A 14,083-nucleotide genomic window follows, 5' to 3' on the forward strand; every position below is an offset into this window, starting at 1 on the left:
ACTGTATCACAGGGTTTGTCCCTGCTCGGCCATGCCCATCCTCCCACACTGGAATGTAACCCAACTCTGGTCCACTCCCACCTTGTCCCTGATTGGGCAGTGGCTTGTCCCTGCCTCTAGCACCTTCCCCCTGGATAAACACCCTGGGAGGGAGGCGGGGCAGGCTCTTTGGCATCAGAACAGGGACGGGGACCTCTGGACTCTGCAGGGGTAGGACCCCTAAAAATAAAGCCATGATTTCCCCCTCGGAGCAAAGAGCAGACTCTCTGCCTTTTGCCATCAACGGTCCTCTGTGTCTCTCTAAAGAACCACCACAATACTGGCTGTCCTGTCCCTGCCTTTCTGTCAGTGAACCAGCAAAATGAGTTTTGTGTTGGTCTCTCTGTCAGTCTCCAGGAGTTCTCAAATTATGTCACTTGACTGAGATGGAAAGAAGGAAAAAATGCTTTTCTCTGCCCCTGGGGTAAAACTTGGGAAGCTGTAGGAGAGATATGAAGGAGTGAAGTCTGAAAGCTGTCAAAAACAGTTGGGTAGAAAATAAATCACCTTGGCAAGAAAAGCATTGTTTTCAACATGACAAAGAAACTGAAGTTCTCTGTTCACATCCATTACTATTGGACAGAAAACCATGTGCTGCAAGTTTGTCATGTGAGATGAAGACTGTTCAAAACTTTAGTCCTTGCAAGGAAAGAGAAAAAATATTCCTAGGCTATGTATTTTTGCCATTCCTACCCAACTTTTCCTTGTCTTCACTGTTGGGAATGTATGTCCTGGAAAAATTAATAGTTTGAAATGAATATTTTTTCCCTTTTACTTGTTATTTGCAGTCAGATAAGCATTATGTTTCTGTTTGTTACTGTTCAGCATTCAGGCATACTCTCAGGAGGAAATGGTAATGTTTTTGTCATACCTCAGATGTGACTGTGAGCATTCCCTAATGTGCAGCAATGCAAAATTGGCCGTACATGATGGCAAGGAGGGCTGATTTTTCGGGATGGCGGATGAGAAATATTCTGCCGGTTCCTACCGGCACCACTCTGATTAGCCCATCAGAGCACTGAAGATGTGTACAATGAATACTAAGCACACCGTGCAAATAGGCACAATAATAATAATAATAATGTTGAAGATAAGAAATTAATAATTTCTCTAAATGAAGCTTAGGCAGGAATTCAGGTAGAAAGTATGTAATTAAACCAAGCTGGAACTTGATCAAAATACTGAAATGGTACTAGGAAAAAAAGAAAAGTTATTTAATGACTATTAGCAGGAAAAACCTTGACTTTCTGCTTCATCTAGAAAGAAGACAACTGCCAGCTCCAGAAAAAAAATTGAATTCCCAAGAGAATGTCCCTCCTTCTCCTAAGTGATTTTCCCATGGAGAATTTCTGACTTGGGCTACCAGGATAATACTCACCAGTTCTGGAGGTGGGGCAAATATTTGTGCAGGAGAGAGACTTCAGGGCTTGGGCCTGGAAGGACAGTGAGATACCTGGTGGCTATGCTGAGTGTGGCTGGTGCTGGTCCTGTCTGAGGCGGCAGGGAGTGGCAGGTTGTCATGGGTTGATGATGGCCGTATGCCATGCACCCATGAAAGCCACTCCCTCCCTCCCTTCTGCCCCTGGACAGAGGAGAGAAAATATAACAAAGGGTTCATGGGTTGAGATAAGGACTGTGAGAGATCACTCATCATGTATCATCACAGGAAAACCAGGCTCACCTTAGAGATATGAAGTGGATTTATTATTAACAAAATCAGAGCAGGGTAGTGAAAAGCAAAATAAGCCCTTAAAATCACCTTTCCCCCACCTCGCCCTCCTTTCCAGCTCTACCTCCTACTCCAGTGGTGCAAGGAGACAGGAAAGCGGGGTTATGATCAGTTCATCACCTGCTTCTACTGCTGTTCAGGGAGAGGAGTCCTTCCCCTGCTGCACTGTGGGGTCCCTCCCATGGAAGACAGTTCTCCATGAACTTCTCCGATATGAGTCCATCTCATTATCAAGAGCTCCCTGCGAACTGCTGTGACGTGAGTCCATCTCAAAAGCAACAGCCTTCCTCAAACCACTGCTGCATGGGTCACTCTTCACGGGATGCAGTTCTTCACAGAAAGGCTGCTCCAGCCTAAGGGGTGTGTCCCATAGGCTCGCAGCTGACTCTCACTCATCCACCTACTCTAGCGTAAGGCTTCTCCATGGGCTGCAGGTGGATCTCTGTATTCCCATGGATCTCCATGGGCTTCTGGGGGAGAGCTGCTTCACCATGTCTTCACCATGGCCTACAGAGAAATCGCGGCTCTGGAGCCAGAAGCACCTCTCCCCCTCCTTCATTGGCCTTGGTGTCTGTGGAGTTGTTCTCCTCACGTATTCTCACCCCAGTTAAAATTGCATAACCACTTCTTGTTTATCTTTGTTCTTAAATGTGTTATCACAGAGGCGTTACCACCATAATTGGCCCAGCCTTTACCAGTATGTCCATCTTTAGAACCATCAAGGATTGGCTATTCTGGACATAAAGGGAGCTTCTGGCAGCTTCAAACAAAAGCCACGTGGTAGCCCCCTGCTACCAAAACCAGGTCATGCAAAACCAATAGACAGGATTAAATAGCTGGTTCTACTGACGTGGATGAAATGACTGGTATCACAGTCCTGTGCCCATCCGAACTCTGACCAGACCAACCTTTTCTTAACTTGGACTCTCCAGTACAAATAGTCCTATGACAGTCTGTGGAAGAAATGTGAGTAGCAAGGATCTTCACTTTGTCACAAACCACAAAGGCCCATTTACTACTGCGTGATAAACACTCAGAGCTGCTGCTGGCATTACTGGTTAGTGATTGCTCCCTCTTCTGCTCCCATGGCTAGAGGACATCATAAATTACCAAGAGAGCCCTCCTCTTAGCTAGGCAAGGGCTGAACTTTGGTTGTGTATTTGAGCTCAGTGAATCATTAACCTGGCGCAATTCGCTGAGGCATAGTTCACTTTAAATCCTTACCCAGTAAATGAATTGTAATCAGTACATTTTGGTGATGACTGAAAGGCAATTTGAAGACTAAATAAAGCAGGACGTCAAAATTTCAGAGTAGGTATTTTGAAAGGATTTGAGGCAAAAGGAGAATACCTGAATTCTCTGTGCCCTAATAGGATGGTCAATCAGTGGCTGCATGGGCTCATGGGGAGAAGTAAGGATTAAGGCTTTATTCCTGCAGTGGAGACAAAGGAGGTTCAAATGCATTGCCAGACATGTCATGAACCCATGCTCAATAGTGCTCCAACCCATTTCCACACGCCCTGCTCCCCCGCTCCCCTCCCCCTCCCCGCCCCCCCCTTCCCCCCCCCCCCCCCCCCCCCCTCCCCCCCGCCCCAGTATTCATAAAAAGGATACATTTCTTAAGGCAGGGGTTTATTCTGCTATTGTCTTGCTGCTCATTTGACCCTACTAAAGCCTAAGTGTTACTTAGCAGTGCTCTGGCTATAAGGGATGGTTTTACAGCATGTTGGTGTCTGTGTAAGACACAAGGGGCAAGGAAGAGTTTGTAGAGAAAGGCATCATTGGATGCCACAAAGCTTTAGCAGTGTTAAGGTCAGTAATATTACAGGAGCTTCAAGCAGTTGGCACTCTGCCCCTGGCTCCCAGGTGCTGTTGGTCAAGACTGTGTGACTCCCCGTGTCTGTGCTAAGCCTCAGAGGAATTAAGGCAGCAGGAGCAGAGCTGCTCAGGCTGGGTCAGGTGAGGAAATGGCACCTTAGTACATGCCAGTTACATAGGAATACCAGAATGGGAGGAGAGGGAGTTCACTGTGATGGTTTTCATAAGCTGATCTATGATTTTGGCCTGGTTGAATGTATGATCATTGGGCTGTCATCTTCTCCTAAGTTACTGGGAGGAAATCTACAATAGGAGCTGTGCTTGGCTCCCTGCTGTGCTTGTGTGATGTGGGGACTTGCTATGCTTAAGATGCTATGAATTGGATCCAAGCATGATTTAAGGCAATTTTCTTGTAATTTGCAGTCAAGCAATGAAATAGATCTGTCTTCTGAGAATCAAAACTATTAATAACTCCCTTAGACAGAATTTGGAAGCAAATGAATACCTACATTTTTTGCTGAATTTGTGAGCATTATTTTACTGTACAGAGATTAGCTACATTAGTAGAACAGATGAATTAAAACAAAGCAGCTTTATTTGCATTTTGGTTAACTGTTCCTGGGACAAGAAAGCTCATCTAGTTGTGAATATGTGACAATGAAGATTGTAAGTGGTGCAATGGGGCTTAATGTTTAGGTTTTATATTTCTACAAAATGGCTCATACAGAAACATTTCCTTACCTACAGCTGAAATTTGTCACCATGGTAACTGTCTGAGTTTGGAGGGGTGGGATGCTCTAGGCAAATACGCGTCTGCAACCTCAGAAATTGTTACCCAAACTGAGTTTCATTTCTCCTCTCTTTCTTTAACCATCTATGAGGTTCTTAGACACTGGACACTGCTCACATAACCAGTTCAGAGAGAGGCTGTATGGATTTAAACTCTGTTTTCTTTTTTTGAAAGGAGCAGTGTTTGGGGTAATTTCCTTCCTTATTCAACTGGCTCCATCATTCTCATCATTCTCTGGCTGCAGCTCCAAACTAGTTCGGCTCACCAGGAGTTGCTGAACCTTGCGCTGCTCCAATACCTGCTGTGTCACTCACTGTTGCTAGGGAAAAGGAAAAATCCTGAACGTGGGCCCCAGCAGCTCAGCAATAGGGAGCATACTGTTAATTTACTGGCCTCAGTATACACACAGCTCTATTTTGTTTTGTTTGACAGACATGTCTGAGAGCAACTTCAGGCCTTAAACTTTATTTTTTTTAGTTTATTTATTCTGAAGAGTCAAAACCTCCTCACACAAATATGATTAAGATTTCTGGAATTAAAATTATTAAAGCTGTGGAGAACCCTTGCCCACAATATTGTGTCAATGCAATAATATTTGCACTATGTAATAATATGTTGACATTTTTATCATTTAACTTCTGATTTTTATTTCCCATTTATATGTCAAACTTCTTCACACTGCTTGCCCATGTTCTATTTTTGGGTTGTAGGAAAATGGAGGAATTTATCGTTAAAGCCCTGGACAAAGGCTGTGCAGACTGAAATTGCTATTAGTGAACTACTGGCTGCCACTAACTCTTGACAAAACAATGGCTGAGTCATTCCATGCCTTTCTGCCTTAGGTCCTTGTCAACAAGGACAAGGTAGACAACACCCTCTTTCTTCTTCTCCTTTTGCTTATTGTGTGGGCACAGAATATGGCAAGAGCTGGTGCTAGGGATGTTCCTAATCTGTGCAGTAGTGCCTTGATTTTATCTGAGGCTTATTGGTATAGCTAATAAAAAAACCAGTGAATAAAAATGATTCAAGGGAGTGCAATAACAAGCAAAGTGGTGACCCTGCCTGTTTATTTGCTTTTTGTGAAGCTCCTGCTCTGCCACAGGAGCCACCAGTAAAAAAGCCCCTGTCATCTGAATATGCTCACGCCTTTCTTCTCTCTGTGACAGATGGATACATCTTATCTTTCCCCTGTAGGGTGGAGCAATCAAAAACATTCCTTCATGTTAAGGCAGGATGTGCTTGAAAGTCTTTTCTGGCCCAGGCTAGCTCTGGCTTCTGTGCCTATCTTTGCTCCTTTGAGGCCACCTGCTAAACTGAAGTACGCCACCTTTAAGTAGGAAGATCACGTTTAACAGCCTTGGAGCCACTGGCAGGCAGAAGGAAGAATCCTTTAGGGCAGTTTGAGCACTAGGTCCACTTCCTGGCATCTAGCACATGAGGCTGAGCTGACTATAAATACACAACCACCCACCACACTGCTGTCCCAGTAGGGACTGGGGGCAGAAAGCATAATTTTGGGGATTTTGCAAGGCAAAAGAATATGGAACATAAAAAATAGCTGTGTTCACAGGTTACCATCCACCATCTCCCTTCCCTTACACTATCTTCTCTTTTCTTCATCAAGAGCAAGACAGCATGAAAAGGGGAAAAAGGCACATGCTGAAGCTGCAGTAAGCTCTTGGTGTCTCCTACTGTCTTTCCCCTCTTCTGCTGTACACACTCCTCCTTTCATCTTGTTTAGGTTGGAGTGGTGGATCACGAACAGACTGCTATTAGGAGAAGGACCTTGCTATTCAGATGCTTATAGACCCATTCCCAGATTACTGACATCCCTTGCATCTGCAGAATTGGGTAGGGAAATTTGTAAGAATGTGTTTTTCATCATGAGATTTTTGGAGACACCTTCCCATCAGGTATATTGCACAGAATGGCTCCCTCCAAAGGAAGGAGGATCTCCCAGTCAACTTCTGCAAAATTTAAGGCAGGGAGGAAGGCAAAAAGCAATGATTTCCAAAATGATCTGAACGTTTTTTTCAAGTAACTTAAATTGTTTGCAGGCTCAGACTAGCATGGAGGATGAATGGAGGTTGTGCTGGGTGCCTGTTGCATTCAAATAAATTGCTCCTTTCCCCAGAGCCCCATCTCCTCTGTGCAGCCAAATCATGTATGTTTGCAGGAGACAGTATGCCTGTGTTTCTCCCACGACCCTGCTGGCTCATTAGTGTTATTTCTGGAGGTCTTGTTTCCACAGTAACAAGCAATTACCATTGTTCCTTGAACTGCCAAAGTTACCACCAGAAACGCAGAGAAAGATGCGTTACTCTCTATATTGGGATAAAATGCCTTCATATGTCTTGCTATTCACTGAATGCCAATCCTGACGCAGGTCCTGTGCAAATAGCACACTCCACCCCTGCCAATGCTTTTGCTAGTATTAAGACATGCTAAAATCTGAAAAGATCCAAAATGATCTCCTCTGGTCTGTGGCTACACTGCTAACGACAGGGTCAGGATTTCAGCAGCAGGATGACTGTACCAATGGTAGCTCTGGTAGGAATATAAATAGAATAGCTTGGAGGCAGTTCTTTTGCAATCATGCTTAGCCCTGTTTTAAGTAATGCTGGCTAGTGATGTCAATGAAATACACTCTCTGTATTTACCCTATAGCTCCAACCAGTACTATGGTGGAGCTCCTACATAGGGGTTTGGTGGCCTTGTGCTGGCAGGATGCTGTGTCTCTATTGCACAGTCCTTTATCATCCCCAAATGGTAATGTGTGTGCATCATCTCCAGCCATTTCTTCCATCAGTGGCTTCTCCTTTCCTGTTTATCTTTACATTGTGCACAGATTGATTCAGCTAAAATGGTCTTTGAATCCCATAGAACATATCCCAAATTCCATGCACATCATAAAAAGAGTAGGCTGCTGGGAAAGTGAAGGAAGATGGGGTTTTGTAGGTGAGAGCAGTGGGATACTGGGATGCTGAAGCAGCTGGATCAGGTTTCATAGCTTGGTAAATTTATCTGGCTTTCAGTGTCCCCAGTTTCCAAGTATGACTACATATTCTAAAAAGCTCTGTGACCCTGCTGTAAGCTCTGAGCTCCTCTTAACAGAGTTTTCTTGTGAATGGGTGTATGTATGGATCTACACACACCCACTTGCCCAAATGACTAGTAGCAGATGATGGGAGAACACAGCCTCTGGCTTCCATAAACCAAAGCACAAGGAACCTTGCTCTAAGGAAGCTGAAACAGAGACATCAAGAGAAGCATTTTAAAACTGATGAACTGCCTTTTGTGAAACGTCTTGGAAACACCTGCACTAGAGATTTTTAAAAGCTGGACTTATCAGAGGAGGGAGAAGACGCTTTCGTATCAGATCACTATGAGTGTAGAAGGGTGACAAAGGGTGCTGCTTTGACAGCTATCAAGATTGTACTGCTTTAGATGCCCTTAAGAAAATAAAAATCCAACAGCAAACACACTGTCTTTTCATAGGATGGAGAAAGGGATAGGCAGAAGTAATTATTGATAAGTTCCTTCATTCTTTATTTTGATTAAAATTCTACCAAGTCTGCAAATGTCTGTCCCCATCACAGGGAATAAGTTACACATGATGCAGAATAGCCACCACCTTGATATGAAATGAAGGTGGAGAAAGGAGCCAAACACAAGTGGAAAGAAAGTGTCTATCACATATCCAGTCCAAAGGCTGTGCCTAATTTATAAGTATCTCTTAATTAGTGGAATTGAAGCGTTAAAAAGTCACTCAGTTTTCTTGTGGGCTTACCATGAAGGCAAGTCAGCACTAGAGAAAGATTAAAAAAATATTCTTGGGCATGTGAAAGTGGTCCTACCTAATTCAACAAGCTTCTCTTCTCCTCTTTTCTGTTGCACCCACCTAAAGCCTTGGATTTTAGCACTGTCTGTATAATGGGGAAATAAATAAATAAATAAATATCTTATTTTCCACATGTAAACCAGAAGATGGTTAGTTTTAAGTGACAGTTTGGGTGGCTCATAACGAGCCGGGGCTTGGTTTTTGTATTGTAAGGAAAATATTCCCACCTCAAAAATAAGCCAAGGCTTTGCTCTTGATGTGGGCTCCAGGGCCCCCTGGCGCCCCGCTCTTGCCGGGGGTTGTTGTGCCGAGCTGGCCGGCAGACGCTAGGTGGAACCCTTGGGTTGCAGTTCCACTGCAGCTGCGGATGGCAGGAAGAGGAGGACTTGTGCTTTCAGAAAGGAGAGCTTTTCGTTTCTTCTTACCTTCACATGCTAGAAAGGGAAGTCTAAGCTCTTCTGATGCACCATGGGGTGAGCAAAGGAATGGAGAAGTGTCAGTCCCATCCCGGGTCGTCCCTGCAACAGGATCATGTGAGCAGGGCTGTGGTGGGAGCCTTGAAATCCTCTGTGTTCTTGGGTGTGGTTGGGTGGCAAGATTGATTTAATTTATCTTGACTTATTTTATCCTCATTTATATATTCTGATGGGGATAATTTTGAGATCCTTGTGAGCGCATAAAAAAGAATTAATATTAAGATGAAAGTGAGTACCGATTAGCTGCTTTATCTTGCAACAAATGCTGGTAGAACGAGCTATGATAAAATGCATGCTGAATTTATGATGATTGCTTTCAACAAGGCCTTCAATCTGAAAACTATTCCAAATAGGGAGATTTAGCATTAGTACAAAGAATGAATCACAGGTTAAGTGAGACCCAGATGAAACTTGAAATGTTCATTTGAGAGGAATGTCAAAGTTTATGATTTCAAGGCATCTTGTTACTTTTAGTGATAAAAATACAGTTTTCAGTGTATTCCTAGAAACTAAAAATTAAGAAAACTTCAATTAGATACTTTTAGAAAAATAACTGATATTTTATTTTGAAAATCAGTTAAGTTTTGGTATTATTTAACATATCAGTTGAAATGCAGAGTTAGGTTATGCCAAATTAAGTCTCATGTGAGGCCATGTTATGCAATCCTACCAGGAACTTAACAAACCATGAATATAATAATTAAATATTGTTATATAATTTAGTACAGATGATATTTTATATTCAAAACAAGTGATTTTTCTATGAAGTAATGAGTTTTCTATCAAAAGCAATAGCAGCTTTATTAGTTTCTGCTGAATGAAACAATTACATTTTTGCACTCTGACATAGAAATGTTCTGGGTACTAGTTAGGGACCAATTGTTTTTAGCATCCTGGATACTGGATTCCAGGCTAATGGCAGGATATTGAACTCATCAATGTCTCTCATTATTAACTGAAGAGTGTAAGAACAATACAAGCAGAAAAATATGTTAAGAAAATAAAAGGTTGCTTTCAAAAATAATATTTTAATTTGAAAGAAAATCTGTCATTTTTTTCCTTAAGGCAAACTTTTCAATATTGAAATTTTTGTTTCAACCTCCTTTTACACAGGGATTTTTCATTTGTACTTAGTTTTTTTTGAAAACGTTGCTTTTATTAAAGTGGTATTTTCTGGTTGAATGCTGTTTCAATTAAAATTTTCTCACTAGTGTGAGATGTTATGACACACTCCTCCTCCACCCTTTGAGATGTGGTAGAAGGGTCAGTGAAGTTACTGATTATTGATTTATCCTTTTTTTTCTTTTTTTTTTCTTTTTTTTTCTTTTTTTTTTTTTCAGTACAATGACTTCGAGAGCTTCATGGATGGTCTGCAGACAGATGCACAATTGTGAAGCATCAATATGGACTGTAAATCTTTACTGTCAGTCAGCTCCTCTTCCCTCTGCATAATGTAATCCATAATCCGTACTGCTACAATGCCTGCACAGATACACATTTGCAAAGATATTTCTCTGGAGATAGCGTGCATAGAAAACACTCCCTTACTTGTTCTCATCTCTAGCAACATTATACCGAGTTCCAGTTCCCAGTTCCCTGTGTTCCCCCTCCTACAACTGGCATGCAGCCAACTCTGAACTGCGGCTATTAAACATCACACAAGCAACACCACAAAACAGATTGTGGAAAGCACAGGAATTCAAAGAAAAGCAACAAATTGAGTGAGGTCTGGGAGGTGATAACAAAGGATCATAGGGAATGAATTACTGTGTTGCAGAATAGCCATCACCTTGATGTTCAGGTGATACCAGGATGAAAGGGCAAGTTTTTGAGGGTGGCACAAAGAGATGTCACTAGGTGCAGTCAGGTTTCAGTCAGGGAGATGAGTAAATCAGCTTCTTTAACCAGTGAGTTTTGTCAGTCTTTCAGAGTCTGAACGAAAGGGCTGAAGGCATCATTGCTTGGGGCTTTTAAAATTGGTCAAGACAGGCCAAGGCACTTTCAGGACAAATGAATAAAACAAGATGGAGCAAGTACGGTATCTATTCCCACTTTGTATGAGTCTGAGAAAACAGTTAGGAGAAAGATGGAAACATCTGAAGGAATCACATGTTCAGAGTTAGAAAACAGTGTGAACTGGTGTGATAATAGCTGTGACATAGCCAGGGAAAAACTTCCAAAGACAGTCCTCTTCTTTGACAAGAAGGTCATCTTCATGATGACCTTAAGGTGAGAAAGGAGGGAAAAAGATTTGCAATGAATCAAAGGAAAGAGAAATGTATGTGGAGGTATGTAGCTGTTTATGTGTGTGTGTAGCACAGCAGGTATCTCATTCAGGTTGGAAAAAGCCTTGGAAGTGTCTGCATCTCAGTTTGCTTACACTAGTGACTTGAAGAGGGCACCTTGGCAAAAAACCTGCACATGAATTCTTGCTGCTTTAGGCAAGGTGATGAGTGGGGAAGATTGCCAGACACTGTCACGGAGCATTCAATGGAAAACTAAGAGGCAACTGCAAAAGTCTATTCCAAACTCAAGTTGCATAGCAACACTAAATCGTCAGATTGCTGTTATGTGAGTCCCTTACATTACCCCCATTATAACAGCCGGTTTTAGGAATCACGCAGTATGATGTTAATAGCCCACCTCACAGCTGGATGTGAGACCTTTGTCTCTTGCTGAATGATGCCATGTAATTTGCTGCAAAGGTGTCTCAAAGTAGTACACCAGAGAGAAAAATCTTTGAGGATCCATCAACACAGCCCATAAGGAGCAAAGGATCTGCCTGTGCAGCATGGGGCAGGAGAGAGAGATCAGAGTGCATCAATATATTTAAAGAAGTCTAGTGTCTGCCAAACTTGTCAGGATGTGTGTTACCCCATCACTTCTCTGAACTGAGTCTTCAATGAATCAGCTGAAAGCCTATATTAAGGGGTGAGCCACAGCTGCTCATGTGTTTCGAATGCTTCCAGTGCATGCTTGTGCTTAGTGTTTGGATCTCTCCTGTGGACCATTGCTGCTGTGCAATTCTAATTTCCAGCCAGCTGTTTACTGCTTTTCAGTGTAAGTACCTTGTGAGCTGTATTCTGGTGGAGATGCTGAAGTACTAAAGTAGTCACAACATCATCATCCTGTGATGTTTCAGACACTGCCAGTCTCTGAAAAAATACCTAGAAGTTTGCTTCTCTTGCAGGATGTTTCTAGTAACCTGCATAATGTCTTTCCTGGATGTCTTGTGTAGCATGGCATTCTCCTCCCTTTTTCATTCTATTGCTTCTTCTTTTACTGGCACAAGATTCTGAAATGCCCCACCATCTCCTTGCAGCAAAGGCAGCCAGGGTTGCTAGGTACCAAGGTATGGCTGGAGTTTTAAGGATGCAAATAAAGTTCCTTTACTGCAAACATCAGAGTGACATAGATTTAGGACACCAGATGGAATGAAGATTACCTTACAGCTTTTCTGCACTGGATGATGGGGAGAATGATCTGAAAAGCAACTAATTCTCAGTGATATATTTCCTTTCTGAAGAGTACCTGGTTTTAAACTATACCAGCTTTTTCAAGATCACCACTGCATTTTATGAACCAGCAAACAGACCTCAGATGGACTAGACAGACTGCCTGTTCCCTCTATATAGAGTAATAGAATTATTCTGCTTCATTAAAACAACTGATGAGAAAGAGCTTCAAGATTCAGTTCCTCTGTTTTGGTGCCCATAATGCAAAGCGCACAAATGGCACAACACCTGGACTAGGACCTACAAGTCACTCTTGCTTGATATCAAGGAGACTGAGCTCGGACAAAGTCTAACGAAGCAGATGATAAACATCCAGTATTACATTGTTAAAAGGGATCTGATAGCTGTGGAGTTACCCTGAATAAAGGAGCATCTCTTTAATGCAAAACAGCTTAGCAGTTCTTACAAAAAAGGAACAAAAGTTGTCTGATTTTCACCTTTCTTCCCTTTTGTACTTCCCTGAACTACAGGATGGGATGCTCCAAAAAGCTTATTTCCCTCTTCAGGAAAGTCTCCTCTCTCTGTATTTTCGATGTATCTTGTTGTCCTGGTTTAGGGACACATTTGGGAGAAAACCCCTGAATGGGATCCCTCCGGTGAGCAAACCCAAGTGGCCCCTCCCTGTGTAATGAGGGCAGTCCATTTGCTCCATGTGGTTTTGGTGGAATCGTGGGTAGAGAGAACATCCATCCCAGCACTGGTAGTTGAGGTGCCAGCAGGAGTTGCGTTTCAGCGCCTACTACCTCTGAGGTGCGGACTCCTTCATAGACGGCCAAGATTGCCTTCTGTCTTGGCGTGTAGTTGGCTTCAGACCCGCAGTAGCTTCGGCTCCAGAATCCCAGTGGTCGGCCTCCAGTCTGACCAGGCACCTTTTGCCAAAGGCTCCAGGACAGGCCATTGTTCCCGGCTGCTGAGTAGAGCACGTTCTTCACATCTGGTCCTGTCCTGACTGCACCAAGGGCTACTGCATGAGCGATCTCCTGCTTGATCTGGGCAAAGGCTTGTTGCTGTTCAGGGCCCCAGTGGAAATCATTCTTCTTGCGGGTAACCAGGTAGAGAGGGCTCACAATCCGGCTGTACTCAGGAATGTGCATCCTCTAGAAACCTATGGCACCTAGGAAAGCTTGTGCTCTTGCTGGTTGGTGGAGACATCGCAGTGATCTTATTGATGTCCTCAGTAGGAATCTGACGCCTTCCATCTTGCCACTTTACTCCCAGGAACTGGATCTCTCAGGCAGGTCCCTTGACCTTGCTCTTCTCGATGGCAAAACTGGCTTCCAGGAGAATCTGGATGATCTTCTCTCCTTCCTCAAACACTTCCATTGTCGTGTTCCCCCACACCATGATGTCATTGATGTACTGTAGGTGCTTCGGAGCCTTACCGTTTTCCAGTGCAGCCTGGATCAGTCCATGGCAGATGGTGGGGCTGTGTTTCCACCCCTGGGGCAGTCGGTTCCAGGTGTACTGCACGCCCCTCCAGGTGAAAGCAAACTGAGGCCTGCATTCTGCAGCCAGAGGAATGGAGAAAAATGCATTAGCAATGTCAATTCTGGTGTACCATTTTGCTGCCTTGGACTCCAGCTCGTACTGGAGTTCCAGCATGTCCAGCACAGCAGCGCTCAATGGTGGAGTCACTTCGTTCAAGGCACGGTAGTCCACAGTCAATCTCCATTCTCCGTCAGACTTGCGCACAGGCCAGATGGGGCTGTTGAAGGGTGAGTGGGTTTTGCTGACCACCCCTTGGGTCTCCAGCTCATGGATCATCTTGTGGATGGGAATCACGGCATCTCGAGTTGTTCTGTACTGTCGGCGATGCACTGTCAAAGTGGGAATTGGCACTCGTTGCTCTTCCACCTTCAGAAGACCTACAGCAGA

General features: G+C 43.5%; 1 long non-coding RNA gene across 1 annotated transcript; it reads left to right on the forward strand.

Moving 5' to 3' along the window:
• The first annotated feature begins 8,538 nt into the window (after window positions 1–8,538).
• LOC120752442 (uncharacterized) lies at window positions 8,539–10,726 on the forward strand. The gene is made up of 2 exons (XR_005700711.2): window positions 8,539–8,750; window positions 10,034–10,726. It is a non-coding gene; the product is annotated as an uncharacterized LOC120752442 (long non-coding RNA).
• The last annotated feature ends 3,357 nt before the right edge of the window (window positions 10,727–14,083 follow it).

Source organism: Hirundo rustica, chromosome 4 (assembly GCF_015227805.2).
Source record: "Hirundo rustica isolate bHirRus1 chromosome 4, bHirRus1.pri.v3, whole genome shotgun sequence".
In the NCBI taxonomy this organism is placed as follows: domain Eukaryota; kingdom Metazoa; phylum Chordata; class Aves; order Passeriformes; family Hirundinidae; genus Hirundo; species Hirundo rustica.